Genomic DNA, 4,792 nt, shown 5'->3' with positions numbered 1-4,792 from the left:
ATGGTCATGTAGATGTTGTTAATGGGGAAGTTGGGTAAGAGGTGCACAGAACTCTCTGTACTATTTTTGCAACTTCTTGCTAGTCAGATTATTTCAATATAAAAAGTTTAAAACTGATAAATAACTTACACATTGTGCTAACATCTATAAAGGAAAGAAAGAGGGGACCCTGAGAGTATTAGAGACTTTAGGAAGGGTGATCATGAAAGATAGCTCTGAGGAGGTGATTTTGAGCAGAGATCAGAAAGATGAGACTAGTCTATTGAGAAGGAAAGGAGTAGCATTTCAGGCAGAATTCCTACAGCTTGCAAAGAAGCCCCAAGGCAAGAAAAAGTTGGCATGCAAAAGGAATTGATAGAAGATACATTTGAGGGGAGGCACAGCAAAGAGGGAGAGACTGGGACAGGAGAATAAGGTTGATGGAGTAAGAGAAGCACTTGGGTGTTTTGTACTAGCTGGATTTCATTCTTTCATTTTTAAGCCTCAATCTACTATACGTTGGTTGTTTCTAAGCTAAAACAAATACCTTGACTATCACTACATTGTTTATTCTACTACATAAATTATTCATTTATGATCATGTATACCAGTGCTCCACATACTTTAACATACATACAAAGTACTTGGGGATCTTTTAAAAATACAGATTCTGGGGGCGCCTGGGTGGCTCAGTCGTTAAGCGTCTGCCTTCGGCTCAGGTCATGATCCTGGGGTCCTGGGATTGAGCCCCACATCGGGCTCCCTGCTTCGCAGGAAGCCTGCTTCTCCCTCTCCCACTGCCCCTTCTTGTGTTCCCTCTCTCACTGTGTCTCTCTCTGTCAAATAAATAAATAAAATCTTAAAAAAAAAAATACAGATTCTGTTTCAAGGTATGAGGTGGGATCAGAGATTCTGCATTTTCAGCAAAATGCCAGATGATATTACTGCTGCTGTTTCATACAACAGATTTGGGTATCCAGGTGGTAGTCTGCCATGAGGAATTTGGAATATATGCAAAAGTCAATGAGAAGCCATTGAAGGACTGGTTTTTTTAAAGACTTTATTTATTTGAGAGAGAGAGGCTGAGAGAGAGCGCACACAGGGGCAGAGGGAGAGGGAGAAGCAGACTCCCCGTGGAGCAGGGAGCCTGATGCGGGACTCGATCCCAGGACCCCGGGTTCATGACCAAGCGGAAGGCAGACGCTTAACTGACTGAGCCACCCAGGTGCCCCCATTGAAGGACTTTAAAAGAGACATAATTCAGTTTGCTTTATACTGTACTTCAAGCTCCATAAGGCTCATTATATTGTTGGCTCAGGCTCTTCTCTCCCAGCAGTTACTTAGTAAGAAGGCTGTTTCAAAGTTCTAAGTCACCTTGCATGTTTCAGGTTTCTTCCATGTATTCTCTTTGGGGCGTAAGTCCAGTTAGTGAACTAGGTCAGGTCAGCTAGGTCCAGGTCAGTGGCCTTCAAATGCTCTTGCTCATGTGTTCCTAAAAGATTTTGTAAGCAATATACCCCTACACATTAATATCTTAAATTTTTCATAATATAGATCATTACAAAGGATGCAATTTTCTGTACTATCACAAATATTGATTTTTTAAAATAAAACTTTAATAACACTCTTTTAAATGTATTTAATTGGACCTAAATACTATAGTTATTTATAACCACTATGATTCACTTAAAAATAATAATGGACAAATTTTTCTTTAATAGTTGCAAATTATGATTTCTTTTTCTTTCTGAATTTGCAATTTCATCATATTTCCCCTGCAGAATGTTACCTAATATAATATATATTTAATGTTTAAAAGCTTTTTTTTTTTTTTAAAGATTTTTTATTCATTTATTTGAGAGAGAGAGAATGAGAGAGAGCGAGTACATGAGAGGGGGGAGGGTCAGAGAGAGAAGCAGACTACCTGCTGAGCAGGGAGCCCGATGCGGGACTCGATCCAGGGACTCCAGGATCATGACCTGAGCCGAAGGCAGTCGCTTAACCAACTGAGCCACCCAGGCGCCCTAATGTTTAAAAGCTTTTTATGGAGTGCCTCTCTTTCTTATCTGCAACAAATTATGTAAATAAATATAGATTTAATTTCTAAAATTTTATGTAACCATAAGGTTTTAATAGTTAACTTTCTCCCCTCTTGAATTCGCACCATTGATTTATAACTGCAATTATTAATGAAAACCAATTAACCAAAATATTTATTTTATAAAATGTAATAAAAATTATTATATAGTAAGTAAAATGTACTGGAAATATATTTCTTATTGTGAAAAAAATGTGGTCTTTTTTTGCCAATTAGTTAACATATCTGTGGATGAATCCTATTGATTGCTTGAAGAAGGCCTGACTATTCCTATTTGTTCATGTGCATTGACATAGACGCTGAGAAACTTTGCTCATATAAACAAGGAGATAGGGATGAAAGAAGTTTTATTACATCAATATCACTTAATTCTCTGAATTCCTTTAGAGTTACATGCCAAAAATCACATTATGATCTATTATCAAAATTATTTCTTTGATTAGGTCCCTATAATACTAAGAATTAGAAACCAATCAGAAATCTCTTGAGTTACAAAATGATTTATTATCTAATTATTAGTCATTCGTTGTTAAAGGAAATTTACCAAAACTTCTCAAATGATATTAGCTTTATATTTTTTTAACTTCAATGTTTTAATATCACGAAATACAAGTACAAAACATTGTACGAGTATGTATTATACTATATGGAGATGGAATAATACATTCATGTTTTTATCAGAATCTGTATCACCCAGTGCTAGCCACTATACCAACAGCTTTCCACAGGGATTTTTCTATTCTTCCTATAAGGTTTTATCATGAATAAAAAAGCTCACAAATCTTTTCAACCACTGCAGATTTATATTTATCTCAATATTCCTGTTCAGCTGCTTTGGGGAACTGTTAAGAAATATAAAATTGCCTTAGCCAAGAGTTTTGAGTGGCTAAAGAATTTTGTTATTTCACGTTGGCCAAGATCTCCCTTATGTTGGTAGATGTGCTGCCGAAGCGAGCACTCCCTTATGTTGGCATTGCAAAGACACTGTGTACTTCTATGGGGTAAGAAAAAGCGTTGTCTCAATAGCCCTCTTACTGTTTAGGAAGGCAAATTACCATTTCTTGAAAAGTACAGAATATTTTAATAGTTATTGGCTAAGCAGTAATTCATGAAAATCCAGTTATATAAGACAAATAACAACAACAGAGAGCCATAAGGCCCCACATGTACCAAAGAAAGCAAGTTTGGAAATATTTAAACTAACTGTTTTTCCTACCTCTACCCTGGTTTAACCACATCAAGTGAGAGTAACATCAGCCAATAAAGAAAAGTGTCCTGGGGCGCCTGGGTGGCTCAGTCGGTTAAGTGGCTGCCTTCGTCTCAGGTCATGATCCCAGGGTCTGGGATCGAGCCCTGCATCAGGCTCCCTGCTCGGCGGAGAGCCTGCTTCTCCCTCTCCCTCTGTCTGCCGCTCTGCCTGCTTGTGCTCTCTCTCTCTCTCTGTTAAATAAATAAATAAAAATCTTAAAAAAAAAAAAAAAAAAGAAGAGTGTCCTGAATTCAGCATCCATAGCATACCTCAGCCATTTCAGCTAAGACTTTTTAAATGACAAACCAAAAAAGATGAGGAAAGTAGCATTTACTTTGTTGGAAATAAAAAAAAATTAAAATACTGCTAATTTCATAAAATATTTGAAACTAATTTTGTTTTTATAATAAAATGATGTTTATCTTTTTTTTAAGTTTTAATTACCATTCTTGCTCTTAAAAAATAAATCAGTCAAAGTGGTGTCAACCTTTAGGGATAAATTTCGGGGTATGTAAAATAACATGTTTGGAAAACTGAACCACATTTTTAATTGCCAGCATTATGCTTTGTTCTTGGTAGAATCATCTTTGTTTCTTCTTTTTACATCCGAATTATAAACCCTGGCCATACTGACTTCTGTGGTAGTAAATGGATCTCAAAGAAAGAATCAAGGTCTTCCTCAAGAGAGTCAAGATTCTTCGTGGCAGTCGATAAATTCTTTGCCAACAATGCCGGAGCTTCATCGATACCATATTCAAGCATTACATTAGCCCCCAACCACGGACACACTTTATCAGTAGGAGGAACTGAAGCTTTGCAACGCGGGTTGTCTGCCAGTAAGAATCTGGTCTCCAGTGAACTAGTGGACTCTTTTTTTCCTCTGCATGTATTTTAAAATTTCTAAAGTCTGCTTAATTTCAGGAATCTGACTTTTCAGCCTCCTTTTCTTTTGAGCAAGGTTGAGTTCCATAAACTTACACTTGTGGTACTGTTCATCCCGCTTCTTTAGTACTGTATCTGCAGTCTCATTCCCAGGCTGTCTCATGAAAGAATCTGCATCTTCCACAAACATGGCCTCAGGAACCTCTAGGTGCAGCTGCTGCCGGGTCCCTGCGGCCGCTTCTCCTGAGCCACAACCGTACTTAGCAGCCACCATTTTGGAGAAGCGTTAACTATATATTTTTTTCACTTGAAGCCACCCGTTGCAGTCACAAAGGGAAAATTAAAATATTCCTAATTTCAGCATATTTTCCATACAATATGTCTGATAAAATGTTTTGTCATGTCATGTGATTTAAATATGTTTCGTCAAAAATCAGAGCTGCAGGTTAAACTTGCTTATCAAAAATGTCCACTTTTAACCTAATTACAAGGTTAGGTTTCATTGTTACCCCAGTTAACCAAATCAGATTGACTTTCTGTTAAAGACGTAACAAGTCTTACATTTTTAATTCAAATGAATGTGT

At 37.1% G+C, this 4,792-nt stretch overlaps 1 pseudogene; it reads right to left on the bottom strand.

Moving 5' to 3' along the window:
- Positions 1 to 3,865: 3,865 nt before the first annotated feature.
- Positions 3,866 to 4,482, bottom strand: LOC116637601 (annotated as a pseudogene).
- Between the last annotated feature and the right edge of the window lie 310 nt (positions 4,483 to 4,792).

The sequence above is a fragment of the Phoca vitulina genome, unplaced genomic scaffold (assembly GCF_004348235.1).
Source record: "Phoca vitulina isolate PV1807 unplaced genomic scaffold, GSC_HSeal_1.0 scaffold14, whole genome shotgun sequence".
In the NCBI taxonomy this organism is placed as follows: Eukaryota; Metazoa; Chordata; class Mammalia; order Carnivora; family Phocidae; genus Phoca; species Phoca vitulina.
Note: the sequence above shows the minus strand (reverse complement) of the source record. Positions and strands in the feature narration are given on the sequence as shown.